Source organism: Poromitra crassiceps (assembly GCF_964638095.1).
Source record: "Poromitra crassiceps genome assembly, chromosome: 11".
Taxonomy (NCBI): domain Eukaryota; kingdom Metazoa; phylum Chordata; class Actinopteri; order Beryciformes; family Melamphaidae; genus Poromitra; species Poromitra crassiceps.
Genome location: NC_139643.1, coordinates 34771237 through 34786154, shown reverse-complemented (window position 1 = coordinate 34786154; position 14918 = coordinate 34771237).

The following is a 14918-nucleotide window of genomic DNA, read 5'->3' as shown; positions in this document are numbered from 1 at the left end:
AAGTAAAGCAATAAAAACACAGACACACACACACACACACACACACACACACACACACACACACACACACACACACACACACACACACACACACACAGGCGGATTTTAGTCAATTCTGTTTAAAAATAGGAGCATGTTTATATGTTTATGTTCAGGGGTGAGGTTCAACAGATTTGCAGTTGGGATTAGGTTAAGGTCAGGGAATTTATGTAATAACATTCTTACAAGTAAAGCAATAAAAACACAGACACACACACACACACACACACACACACACACACACACACACACACACACACACACATGTACAGAATAATGTAATGCATTGTATGGCATCCAGAGAAATTCTGGCCTGGACAGCCAATATGACAGCCAGTGTACACTGTCTGTGTGATATTACTGTACAGGATTAACACTTGAACCAGTTTACTGACCCACAGTAAACACACAGCAGCCTCTGAAGTTAATCCTTTAGTGGACACATGCAGACTGGCTCCGGTTTGCTCTGATTGTTCATTTAGAGGAAATAACCAGCTCAATCTCTTCACATTATTTTCCTCGACACTCACTTCTCCACCATTTGACACCACATCATGAAGCCTGCCAGGCAGTCACTATAAAACATGGGTCTGGTCTACAGTCAGAACAAACGGCTTGCTTGGAGCACTGTACGCCTGCCAGACTCCGTACATTATGTTCACATGTCGTCCTCTTCATAGCAAGGCATTGGTAGATCATGTCTGCTGTGGAAGAGGAAAGGCGACGTGTGGAGTGGATTGCACAAAAGTATAAGGAATAAGAAGACAAGCAGCTGAGAAGCAGTGGAGAAAAGGGAATTGAAATGTTTTTTTTTGTTTCTCACTCCCTCTCTGTGTGTCTGTGTCAGTCAGTCAGTCACATGTTCAGCTTTTCTGACTGCCTGCCAGGCTTGCTCTCTCTCTTTGTAATCTCTGTTGAGCAGGCAGAGAGAGAGAGAGAGAGAGAGAGGGCTGTGTCGCAATCTAGGTCGTCCATCAGTAATCCCATAGAATGGAAGTATGCCGACGCCGTGGGCAATACTATGCCAAATGCTGAGCTCACCAAACCCCTCTTCCTCGATCGCCCTGCCTCCAGTCTCATGAGCGACCTCCTACACTTTGAGCCACTGGCTCACAAGTCTCACATGCTCTGATGTGACTTAGGACCAGAGATTTCTGCTCTTGATGAAGGCTGTCAAGTGTGGGCTAAGTAACAGACATGATTGATATCACTCAGTCCATGCTGTTGTCCCCACAACCACTGACCCAAACCCACTCTACTCTAAAAGTGTATACTCTCCATTCTGCAGAGAAGTTGGACACCGTTAGGCAATCTGTGGATTGCATGCTATTTACAGTCTTTCTTACCTCTTGAAGCCATGCCTTTGATATGGATGTCCAGACTCAGTGGGTGATAATGGTTAACACCTGTCCTGTTGAGAGGCCTGTGGCAGGTGTGCCTGTTGTCGTTAACATACTGGCCTAACGTGTCACAGCTTCTGACCCAACCGCTTCTGACCCAACAGCATGTGGTGATGGAGAGTGGGTAGCTAGCTATGCAGTTGGCCTCACCCGTCTCCTTGTCCAGTATGCATTAACTCTGAGATGCCTGAGCGTGTGTGTGCACAGCAGCCTGTGTGAAGGTGTGTCAGTTGAGTGTATGGGAACAGGTCTATGCAAGTAGAAATTAATGTGCGTTTGCTCATAATCCCTTGTTCTTGGCCTGTACCCTGACTGTGTCTCAGCCCCACGTTTCATTGTGCTACATAAAGTCAGGTGCATATCCAGCCACTACTGACTATCTACAGTGGCTGTGCACTTTTCTAGGCCAAAGTAAACCCACATACCAGAGTAGTCTACCTACTGAGCTGAAAAGGTAACACGATTTTAACGTTTTTAAGAGGGGTATTATTAAATCATGGCTAAAACAATTGTTCTCACACCCAATACCCCTGTAGACCTGTGGTGGTACTCTGTGTACTATGTCTGTATTGGGTGTACATCCTTGTCAATGCATTTGCATGTACTGTATGTATTTACTTGTGTTTTATATTTGATGATGTATCTTGGGGTATGTGTTCCGGGGTGTATTTAAATGTAAAAGCCACCCGTGGACAGATGTTGAAAATTAGCGTTCCACTATAAACACTAAACACTGTGCATCTGGTTGTTGTGCATACATGTATGTTACGTCTCTAATGCTGCTCTGTGATGTCCATATCAAATAAACGTAACTAACATTTTGCTAAACCTAAATGATTCTGTTGCTATAATTAGTAGCAGACCAGACAGTGATCAATGTTCAATGTGATTGTTGGCATGAGTTCAAATAGGTGCAGGAGGTTCAGTCCCTGTACCTCGTGGCTGCAAACAGACAAGCTGCAAATAGGAAAGCAAACAGATTTCACTACTACATATTTGCTCACCTCAGTGGTCAGTCAACCCAGAATTACATATACCACTAGCTTAATAATGGGGTGATGAGCAAAGAGGAACAAGGTTTAAAGTTCAGACCTCCTTTTAGCAAATCTCCCCCCACGTCACACAGTCCAACTGCACAATGTCCTGTTTATAGAACCAGTCCAAATGGACTCTATGTGTGTGTGTGTGTGTGTGTGTGTGTGTGTGTGTGTGAGAGAGTGAGGGGAACTCATTGCCCATGATTTGATGTTCTGGATAGCCATTTATTTGTGATTCTATCTATCTAGATCCGATACCAATTTCAATAAGACTCCCTCTCTTTCCAATTTTGACTTTTAGAGATCAGTCTAACACCAGGTGTTGCATCCGCATCGATGGATGCAACACAATCAGGAGCAACACAATAAAAAAATGAATCAATAAAATCTCTAACAAAGGTATCAGGGTGTAAAAGACATCTTTAATGAAGCAGAGTTTGATAGAACAGAAAGTTTGACCATATGAAGTTTACTTTGCTATGCTGCCCTCTTATGGTAAGTGATCATATCACATTTTTTCTCTCTTTTTTTTCTTTTCCAAATTGGAGAATTAAGTTTATTTGATCCATGTTCCATGTACAGTACAGATTTGGTTGGCTAGCTTTCCTACAGTGCCCCCCCCCCCCCCTCCAATCAGTCACTGACAGAGGTAGAGAGGAAGTTGATATGTAATTTGCATCACTGAGCCTGCATCTGGTAGAAGTTCACTGGATATTAGCATTTCATTCTCACTGCTGCCTCTGCTAACAAAATAAAGCTAAAGATGTAAGACACAACACTGCAGTGCAGAACCACCTATCCCTTGATCTATTTGAAAGCATTCTCAAAAAAATCACATTTGTATTTTCACTCACGAAAACATAAAAAATATACTCAAAAAGTGCAATGCATTAGGAAATTGGTTAAACATTTTCACAAACGAAAACGGCGCGCCTCCCGACACAGGATGTGTACAGGATACTTGATGTAGCTGGTCTGTGGGCTGCTGAAGTAAAAGGGGGTGTGTTCCATGGGTGTCGTGTAGACGAGGAATGAAGGCTCGGTGCACACTCGCTTCTGGAGTGGCCTGGTGAGTCCACAGTCTCTGCTGCCCCCTGTTGTGCAGATGGGGTAACTTCCACCTGGAGCTTGAAGCAGAGGTGCGGCAGGCAGACAGTCCCAGCTGAAGGCCCTCTTTGCTGCAGCTGCTTTCTCTGTGGAGCGAGGCTGCTGCTCTCTGAGCGGAGGAGCAGAGGGGGCAGAGTCTCTCTTCAGGAGGGATTCGATGGAGAAAGGACCACTGAACTTCACCTCACCTCTCATCTCCACCGCTCCACAGGCCTCAGGTCCAGCTTGAGCTTCAGTGAACTTCACCTCACCGCTCATCTCCACCACACCATAGCCCTCAGGTCCAGCATGAGCTTCAAGGAGAGTGGTGCAGCGCTTGGTTGCTCTGCTCACGGTCTCCATTCCCTCAGGTCCAACTTGGGCCTCACTGAACTTCACCTCACCACCTCTGATCTCCACCGCTCCACACGCCTCAGGAGGTCCAGCTTGAGCTTCAGGGAGAGTGGTGCAGCGCTCGGATGCTCTGCTCACGTTCTCCATTGTCTCTGTGGACGCCAGCTCAGGAAACTGCTCCAGCATTCCCTTGAAGTGACGACGCACCATCTTTGCTGTGACTTGACTGTGGTCGAGCTTCCAAAAGTTTCTCTTGCACATTGACACTTCTGCGCTCATTGGAATCTGAAGAGTGATTAACAGAGTTGAATTAGAATCACTGACCCATCTCACCCTCGACATGCTCCTCAACACTTTACACTTTTTTACACACACACACACACACACACACACACACACACACACACACACACACACACACACACACACACACACACACACACACACACACACACACACACACACACACACACACAATTTGATGTCCCATTTACTGGGAAATAACTGCGGTGCAATATCTGACTCAAAGCCTCGTTCACATTGAACGGTAAATTTATTTATTAAATAATGGTTCAATATCTGGAAATATATCTGTATAATCCTTTGTTTATGATCCTGTGTGGCTTATTTAGACATATACATAGCCTACATTCTTTCATATGTATTTAAAATAGACACTTTACACCACACTTATTTTTTTTTTGTAAATGTTTGTTTTAATTTGTGCACACCGCTTTCTCTGCACAAGTAGGCTACTTTGAGAGCAACGCAGCCGGAGTCAAATTCTTATGTGTAGCCTACATAGGCCTACTTGGCCAATAAAGCTGATTCTGAATCTGATTTTGAGAAAATGGCGACTTGAGGTCACTTTAAATAACATACTTAATGTGATAATTGAAAAAGTAGCAAATACCTTTGGGGTTCTTACTTTGACAAAGCATTTATTGGTTGATAAGCAGACTCTGATGTTGTTCTCAAAGGCTTTTCTGTCCCCGCAGACAAAATCTTCCAGATTGTCCATCAACTGCAAAAACACAAGACAAAAAAACTTTAGACATGAGAAATACCTACTTAGGCCTAGCACATTATAAGACTTAATCATGAAAGACGTGTCACTTTCCAGTTTCCAGTGAATTAATCGCCTACATTTACTCCAGTTACTGCAAGTAACCTTTGGGGTAGGCTACTTATACATTTGGATAGTCAGTAATTTTTCTTTTAGCCTGTAGTGATGTTGGCTACTAAGTAGGCTACATCACTATAGGCTATCACATGCATTACAGAGTAGCCTACACATTTTGTGGCTCTCTGAGCAACAGAAACTTGACCAATGTAGACCTAACTGACACAGTGAACGGTCATTCAGCAGAGAAGAGAAGAATATGGCTTTACTTTTTAATTTTCTACAGTTAAAATAATCTAGTTTAAACCCACTCTCATAGCGTGTTATACATCGTAGCCTATATTTACTCCAGTAAATCATCAGCAAAATAACAGCATTTACAAGAGTAGCAAATTCTATCATTTTCCAACGCCAGGGATGGTTACCTGAGAGAAAGTGAGCATGTTGTCTGGAGCGTCCTGCAGGACAGTAGCGATCAGAGCCAGGTAGGTGGCGCACTTCCTCAGCTTCTTCCCCCGCCGAACGCCCCAGGGTGAGACCGAGTCCAACTGGGACTGAGCCATGTTCGTTCTGTTGGTTGTAGTCGAGTCAAGTGGGACACAGAGCACCAGCTGTCTGAGAGGAGATGTGGAGACTGGTGAACTCACAGACCACCGCTGGATATATAAGTCCTCCTGGCACAATAGGACATTAGAAGGTGTGCATTCCAGGTTAATGAGCACCTTTTCACAAGTGGATGGGCCATGATCGTCAGGGCGGGGCCATTGGGCCAACGATTAGACCATGTGCAAATATTTATCAGCAAGTCCATCTGGTTGCTATGGGAATCTAACTCTATTCAGTTTAGAGGTGAATTTTCCAAAATGAATGAATTAAAATCAACAAAACACCTTCCCCATAATCCAGCCTAGCATATTAAGTCTATAACAACACGGACACCCTATACAAAACACACTTTCCATGAGGTTTATTTGAAGCTGACATTGATCACTGGAGAGTCCAATATAGCAGGGGTTTTCAAAGTCTGAGACTGTGGGCCTCCCCCCCCCCCCATCATAAATATTATGTTATTTGATCCAATTGCAACTCAACAATTGAGCCAAGATAGCCTGATACAGTAGCCTATTACTGACATACTTCAGACTACACCAAATACACAGAAAACGTCTGTCTGAAGGCATGCATTTGTTTGTGACTCTGGGAAAGAGTCAGGCTATGTGATCTCCCTTTGATAACTAATAACTAATGTCATATTTTTCACTTGCATTCACTGAGCCTCCCCTGAAACGGAGCTCAAGCTCAATTTGATACACTTAGGCCTATAACCAAAGGGATTCCAAAAAGGATTGGATATTGAGTCTTTTGTTTGGGGGGCGGGGTATTTTTGCTGCCACAGACTGGCAGCCTATGGAAATTGTAACTGCAATAAAGTTGTGTAGAGATCTGATCTGATATGGATGATTTACATCAAGATGATGAGGAATTCAAATTTGGAACTTTATTGCTCAGAAGCAAATTCCATCCATCCATCCATCCATCTATCTATGTATCATGGAGGCCATCCATTGCCAGACAGCCTATTTCATAGGCAGAGCAGAGGGGTTTAATTAGAGTAGGCTAATTTTCCTTTGAAAATGAAATCAGCCATGGCTTCTATGGGCGTTTTCATTTGAATGGTCTTAACTGAAAGGCCTATAGCCCATTTAACAGATGTAAAAAAAACAAAATACACAGTGGTCAAGATGAAATGAATCTGAATGAAAGCATTGGCAGTGCTGGACGAGGTGACAATCACTGGAATGTGGGAGGGTCTTTTCATTTAAAGGTCAAATCTTGTGTAAAACAAGTTTCCCTTGCTTCTTATAGAGGACTTGGGCGTGCTATATCAACATCGTGGTGGACGTCTCAAAACACACGGTCGGCAGATAAAGCCACACCAGCCATGTAAGGAAAAAGTGTCTCCAAACAAGCAGTTTTGACTTCTGTGATTTTATGATGTCACAAAGTAACACTAATTTAATTTGCCCGCTTACAGCGCCGCCCCGCCAACAGAATGTGGAAGACCAAACCTTGTTGTCTATACCATCATAGATCATAGTATCATAGATGTGTAGAATGAAAAAAATACATTAAACATTCAACAAAGCCGGATCTATCCCACAGATCATCTTAGCTTATCTCATCAAAACAGTGCATAGTTAATGAGGGGAGAGACTAAGCAGGCTTGATTTGATTTTTTTTGCAACAGAATTCATAAGCTTGCCTTAAAGACCCACGAGACACGTTTTATATAGTTAAAAAAGTAACATGATATGAGACCTTGAAGAACAGACTTTTGTTAAAGCCATGGTGATATTCCAACAGTTCACATCTCATCTTCACGTTATATTCTTTTGGGTAAAAAAGAAGCGCTAAACATTTTGTATAGAGATTTGATCGAAATAAAATTCTGCTTGATGTATTTATAAATGCATCAAGCAGAATTGTATCTTTTATATGTCGATAAAAATAGCATATATAAGACTAAAATTGTCTTATATTATAAGACTATTTATATTATTTATATTAATTATTTATATTATATTATAAGACCCCTCCCATGCACTGAATTCTGAGTACGAGTTACTGCAATCTGGCAGGAGATACAGGGTACCTCTGTGTAGGTATAATAGATACAAACATTAATTTGTTCCTCAGTCAATCAAACTGATAAATGAAATTAATTAGTGAGCAATTAGCACTTTATCATGGGTGTACTGTATGTGCAATGGTGTAATGTGGTGTAATGTTGTATGTTGTGTTGTTAAACTGTATGTATGTACTGTATGCAGCTGGCCCTTACTCTGAAACAAATGTCTCCCTAGGGAGACGAAATAAAGACACCTTGAATCTTGAAAATAATCAAGGATAGATCAGCCAGCCAGCCCAGCTGAGCAGCAACAGATGACTGATGATCCCCACTGGACAAAAGTCATACACATTCACCTTCACATTGTGAAAAAGGGTCCAGCAGCAACTTGACACAAAATCAATTCTAAGATGTTGCCTCAATGCCTGAGTGAAGCTTTGGGTGCCATGGGTTAAGCCTGCCATGTCTATTGTCTACTCACCCTGAGGTTGTTGTCCAGAGGAGCAGACTCGCTGCAGCAGCTTCAGCTTGACTGGAGGAAGTAGCTGCAGGTGTGTTGTTCAGCTTCAATCTGCCTGCAGTGCTTCAGACCTTCACACAACCAGCCAGGAGAGTATATCAACTCCACTACAGTCGCCCCGTCCTTTAAACATATGTTTACAGTAGTCTAACATGGCATGACCTTTGAATTATAAGGTTACATCTGACATTTTCCTCAAGTATGAGTTATTCACATGGCAGGCAGCTTGGCCTGAACTGGAGGTACCTTACAATGTGATAACCAGTGGCGTTGAATGTTCACTGTAGTGTGGTATAAGCATATTTGATAAATTGATATATGGGGCAAAATACAAAATAGACTATATACCATTCATGTTATGTTTTGTTTGCTTAAACACATTACATTTTAATGCCTGACTGACACATTCCAGCAGTTTTCACATCATTTATCACTCCTATTGTCTCAATCCTACTGCCTATCATCCTCTTTAGTGACAAAGGCTATTTGCATGGCTAATCCTGATACTGGATAGGCCTATTAGCATTACCTGCTGCACTCAGTGTTTTCTGCACAATGCAAACAACTGGGCCTACATTCTTCCACAAGACTTCATTTGATTGTGACTTTTTAAAGTCAGAATGAACCAAAGACAAATAATTCCCTCCCAGCAGCAGGATTCTCAGGTTTTCATGCAGGTTTTACGCAGATAAACATCTTGCCCCTGCTAACTAGGTATATATCACTGTAGATGAAGATTGTGCTTCACAGCAACAAATCAGAATATGTGAGATGATAGGCAGGATTCCTATTGGCTATGGTTTACATTTTAATATTCCATATTGACCTTGTGTTCTTGACTGGATGTGATTTTGGTGGGTATTTTGACATAATGCATGCTGACAGTGGCTGGTTAATAAGAGCATCTGAACATTATTCACATCAACAAAAAGTTAGTCTCGCTGGCCAGCCTCCTCTCCTGGCCAGCGAGACTAACAAAAAGTTGACTCAAAGTGGCTCTACAACAACATAAAAGCTATAATTATGTGTGTATCAAACCTGAACCACAACATTTTCCATACTTTTTTTCAAATCCCCAAACTATTCAAGACCTGGAAACGATCAAATTAATTTGTAATACTTTTCTAGACTTTCCAGACCTGCGTAGGAACCCTGGAATCTTCAAGGATATTTTGAACAAGGCATTTTGATGTGTCGTCATGTCTCGACAGTTAGGCTAATGGCTATATAATGGCTACTCTTTGGTGAGCACAGCCTGATCATCAAATACACCATTTCCACATTGCAGTAAAGCAAAGAGTTTGCCCTAGCTGTCAAAACAGGTGCCTTAATATCTAGCTAATCAAAGATAAAACACAATGAAAACAGCAGCTCATTAGTCTGGAAACCTATTCTATATTAGTCACAAATAGAAAACTGATGGCTGTGTAAGCAGTGTTTTCTACTGTAGTATAGCCAATATAGTGGAAGTGATGTCAGTTATGTTTAGGGAGCATGTACTATTTAAACAGGGAGGGAAATATGAATAATAATCCTAAATGGCGTAGAATTTATTTCTAATCCAATCAGAAATAATATAGCGCAATTTGAAGAAAAGTGAAACAACATAATAAGCACCTTTTTCTTTCTATTGTAGGTAGAATATAGGGCCACCATGGAGAAACAAGATAACTTCCAAACTGATGATTCTATTTCTTTCATGTTTAGGATGGTTATTCATTTAGCCTAACACTGAAGAGGTGGTAGACATTTCCTTTACATAGGTTGACATTTTCTGCCAAAAACCACATATCAACGTTTCAATCACATACTTATATTGTCCATAGCTCCAACCATTTTCTTCACTGTGGGCCAAAGATTGTAATGAAAAATAAAAATGTGTTGATGGTGTGTCAGTGACATGGCCTCCTCAGCATCTGAGGTGTGAAGCGTAGACTTTTCCAACTGAGACCTGCAGGTTTTGACACTGACAACTTTGGCATAAGCCTATAACTTTATCTTAAATGTTGTAGTATTATGTGTAACCACAACCTTTTATGACTGAGGCCCTAACAGATCATCAACATGTGATTTTACACCTCACTGGCCAACATCAGTAGTGGCCATGTCTCATTTGTAATCCAGCGTGCAGGATGTGGAATTGAATTTCCCACATTACTTTATACCCATGTCAGAAAAATAGAGGAAAATCCATCCAGTTTCTTGGAGGTTCATGAGAATATTATTCTTTCTGGATCATTGCTATATCTTTCCATCAGTAGAGACAGAAGCAGATATAAAGGCTGAAATAGTCCACATTTGTCTACAGTTACATTTAATGCAGTAGTACCATGTGTAAGCATAATATAAATAATCCCCACAATATAAATAGGTTTTACTTGAAGTTTTTTCTACAAGAAATATTATTATTATTATGGTAAACTAATATAGCTAACTAATGGAAATTTTACACTGTGCAAAATGGCCTATAGCTGATAATGGCTTGCCTGCAATGCTTTTCACCTCAATCAGTGTGGTAATGGGGAGGGTAATGTGTTATTTGCATGACTGAGCCTGTGTCTGCTCAAACTTCAGAGGATATTAGCATTTACTTCTAATTGCTACTAGCGAGTGTCTGCACAGTCCAAATGCAACTAAAGATAAACTGTTTGCTGTAGGACAGAAGTAGTAGGTTAGATTTGCTGACTTTTGTCTACAGAATTTCATTGAAAATAAACATAAATAAAAGGTGCAATGCAGTAAGCTTATAAATTGGCTAAACTTATTATCTCAACACATTCTCCCACGAGGACACTGGCAACACTTTTGAAGAGTTCTTCTGCTAGATATCCCTGGAGATACACCATCTCTGTATACTGTACTGTTATATTCAGAGTTGGTGTTTTCCTCCACAGAATCAATACTGCGTGACTCACCCAAAACAGTCATGAATTGATGCAGGAGTTGTGGCCTTGTAGAGGCAGGCTGTCAGAATCTGGGTTAAAAGACTCAAGATCTGTACTGATATTCTATGCCTGAATATCTGTATCTATAACAAACTGTTATCCAGGAAGAATAATATTTTCATTCAACTGACATCAATCATATTCAATTGAATTCAGTTTAATGAATTAAACTCATGTCTAGATGGGGACCATGTTACAAATTAAGGAATTCATACATAAGGAAAGGATTAGTTCCACTTGGTAGCCCCATTATATCTAACTTCTTTCTGGTTTACACCTCCTCCAAAGATGAAGTATGACGTTTTCAAGCATTAGTTATTATATTTGCTGTGGATGCAGGCTTGTTTGCTGATGGTCTGTCCAGATAGTCCAGAGATAGCTGTGATCTCATCTTGCATGGGCACCTTCTGAAAAATGGGTTTGTTTTATTTATGGAAATCATGGACTGATGAGCAGTCATAAACATGCTATTTTTCTTTCTATTGTAATGTAATTTGCACCAATTGGCTGAATTAACATGAAGAAATCGCTTGATCTCTCTCTCCCTCTCTCTTACTTCCATGCCCCTTTCTTTCTCCCCTCCTACTCTCTATTGATGATATATCACTTCCTTGTTTTTGACCAACCAGCTTGCACATTGGTAGAGAACCATCTCCCCACTCAACTCATTAGTGTAACACAGTATAGGCATGTAAACTACTCCTGACAATGTGCTGGAGATGAGATTTGTATGCTGTAACCATTTGATTTTCTTTAACCAATTGAACACTGTTAGTAATGATGTGTGGTCCATTGGCCCCGCCCCACCAATTATCTAGTAATGAAAAGGTGCTCATTAAGCTGCAGTGCACACCTGTCCTATTTTGCCAGCAGGTTGTCTCACCAGTCCAGCTCCATTGAGGCAGGTTGTCGCACAGTAGCCTATGCTCTGCAGTGTGTGTGACTTGAGAACATGGCTGAGAAGTCTGGCGCTCGCCTCTTTCTTCGCACCTGCAGCACTTGGAGACCCAGGAAGAAGTGCACCTACCTGGCTCTGATCGCTGCTGCCCTCCAAACTGCTCCACACAACATGCTCAGCTCCTCTCAGGTAGGCCTTCAGTAGAGCCTATATAGGAAGCAAGACTGTAAATCTTTAGCTATGAAACCCACATCATGAGAGTAAACTTTCAATTATTATTTTTTCAGTTGATGGACAAGCTGGAACCATTTAGGCCTATGTCTGGTAACAGAAGAGGCTTTGCGGCAACAATCAGGAGTATCTTATCAAAAAATAAATGTTTTGTCAAGGTAAAGACACATGCCAAGGAGCAGTTTCCTGAGCTGGTGTCCACAGAGGGAATGGAGAATGTGAGCAGAGCATCCAAGCACTGCACCACTCTCCCTGAAGCTCAAGCTGGACCTGAGGCCTGTGGAGCGGTGGAGATGAGAGGTGAGGTGAAGTTCAGTGGTCCTTTCTCCATCGAATCCCTCCTGAAGAGAGACTCTGCTCCCTCTGCTCCTCCGCTCAGAGAGCAGCAGCCTCGCTCCACAGAGAAAGCAGCTGCAGCAAAGAGGGCCTTCAGCTGGGACTGTCTGCCTGCCGCACCTCTGCTTCAAGCTCCAGGTGGAAGTTACCCCATCTGCACAACAGGGGGCAGCAGAGACTGTGGACTCACCAGGCCACTCCAGAAGCGAGTGTGCACCGAGCCTTCATTCCTCGTCTACACGACACCCATGGAACGCACCACCCCCTTTTACTTCAGCAGCCCACAGACCAGCTACATCAAGTATCCTGTACACATCCTGTGTCGGGAGGCGCTTCAAGCTCCAGGTGGAAGTTACCCCATCTGTAGGGAAGCCACTGCCAGCCAAATATGTACTGTGTATGGAACATGGATCTAGACTAGAGCAGCAGCATCGCTCCACAGAGAGAGAGCAGCTGCAGCAAAGAGGGCCTTCAGCTGGGGCTGTCGCCCTGCTGTGGCTCTGCTGCAAGCTCCATGTGGAAGTTACCCCATCTGCACAACAGGGGGCAGCAGAGACCGTGGACTCACCAGGCCACTCCAGAAGCGAGTGTGCACTGAGTCTACTGCTTTAACACTGAACTCTTTTGATATTTATTTAACTGAGAATTGTACTTTCCTTTTACTAATTGTTTTGCTGAGCCTCTTGATGTTTTTAATGGTGATAATTGTTTTTCTACATTTTTACTAATTGTTACACTTAACCATTGAGTGTTTTGTTTGCTTGATATAAACTAAAAGCATGTGTGTGAAACTTGCACCTGATGTCTTTTTTTAAAAAGAGAAAGTTAGTGCAATCAAATGTAGTTATAGGGTGTGTAGATTAATTGAGTTCTATGTTGTAGATCAGTAGTGTCCAGCTTTACCTTCCAACAAAACTACATGTGACTTCACTCAGTTGCTAATGAGTGACATCATCTGGTGCAGAAGACTTTTAGCTTGTTGGAATGGTGCCAAGACCAGTGGGCTAGTGATGTCGGTGTGGCTCAGTGGTTAGCACTGTTGCCACACAGCAAGAAGGTCCCGGGTTCAAACCCCGGTCCATCCCAGGTCCTTTGTGTGGCGTTTGCATGTTCTCCCGGTGTTTGTGTGTGTTTTCTCCCGGTGCTCCCATTTCCTCCCACCATCAAAGATGTGTATGTTAGGGTTAATACTCCTGTCAGTGCCCCTGACCAAGGCACTGGCAAAATAACTGGAGTTGGTCCCCGGGCGCTGCACTGCGGCTGCCCACTGCTCCTAGCTCTAGGAAGGTTCCTAGAGGATGGGTCAAATGCAGAGGATGAATTTCCCCATGGGGATGAATAAAGGATAACATAACCATGTCATACTACTACAGCAAATCACAAGGTAGATTTGTCATGACCTGAGATGAGATATGAAAATGATTGAAATGCACAGCATACATCTTTGACATTGGTCATAAAAAATAACGTATTACAGGAGCTGATCAGGGAAACTCCTTAGCCTCAAGGTTTCAAAATGGGTTATGTCTACTTCTGGAGTGTAGAGAGTGACATGATGCGCTGAAGGGCATCTCTTGCCCCACTGTAACACAGTCAGTTTTAGTGACCTCTTTTGTAAATTAATTAATTTATAGATCTACATAACATATTTACTTTTCAATTTATGTTAATAGGTCTATTGGTCTCCAACAAATTACAGCAAAAAGCATGTTTGTAAAGTGTCTACACTCTCATATGGGAAAAGTACACCAATTTTTTAGTTGTGTAAAAAAGAAAAAGCACTGATTCATAACTTGTTTACTCAAGTAAAAGTAAAAAAAGTACATGCTCTGAAATGTAAGTATAAAAGTAAAAATGTTATTTCTACCGGCTGTTTCTGTGCAAAGCCAACTGAACCCCTCGAAACATGTTTTAAGATAAGACTACTTGATTATTAGTAATTACATTGTTTTTGTTTGCCATGCCTCGTCCTTTAAAACTAGCCTGTTTTGTTGTAAAGAGTAGAAAGTACAGATATTTGTGTTAAAATGTGGGAGAAAAAGTGCAAATCCAGAAAAATAAATACTATTCAGTAAAGTGTGATATGAATACACTGACAATGTTTCAGCTGATGATTATGGTAATATTTATGAATGACAATCAATTTCCATTCCCATTTCTGTGTCCTGCAGAAAAGCCAAAAGGCTCTGCTTCAAGTTCAAGATAATGCACTTTGTACTTTGACCTTTCCTGTGCTAACATGAGCAAACATGCACTATATATGCCTGAAACAATATATTTTCTTATCTTTTCTTGTATTACCCCCAAATTCCCTTTTGCT